Below are 632 nucleotides of genomic sequence, written 5' to 3' on the forward strand. Positions count from 1 at the left end.
GGTGAGCATTGATAATTACAGAAAAAGATGAGATATTGAATATATTAAATTATAAATTTTCTGCCGCGCCGACACTTAGCGATTTGTGGACAAATTATTGACGTTTCGATATTGCAGTCTTCATCATAAATATGTGACAAGCAAAATTGCTAGGCACATATATATCTGATGTGGAATCACCTGATTCTTGTGACATATCGCTTGATGGATATACCATTATTCTTGCTTCGACCTTGGAGGATTTGAAACTGTCAGATTCATTTTCGTTACGGTTTGTGCAGTTTCAAATAATCTGTACGTTTTCAATGATATTGTTCTTACTCCCAGCCAGGAAAGTGTCCTGCTAGACCCACGTGTTTGTTTTGACGATCGGTGTGGCTATAACACCATCGGCAGTGGGGAATCTACCATACCTGGACGGGGAAGTAAAAATGCTTTCGGCAAAAAAGCAGTGGCATACATTATGCACAGTTCATAGTCATAGCATTTATTTACTGAAATCATTTTTTCCTGAAACGAAAAGGAAAATGGATGACTGATGAAATTTGCCTTTGAACCATCATTCACAGAAAAAACAACGTTTTTAAACATATGATAAGATTATTGTTAAAGTTAAACACACTACAGAGCGA

The sequence above is a fragment of the Penaeus monodon genome, chromosome 19 (assembly GCF_015228065.2).
Source record: "Penaeus monodon isolate SGIC_2016 chromosome 19, NSTDA_Pmon_1, whole genome shotgun sequence".
Classification (NCBI taxonomy): Eukaryota; Metazoa; Arthropoda; class Malacostraca; order Decapoda; family Penaeidae; genus Penaeus; species Penaeus monodon.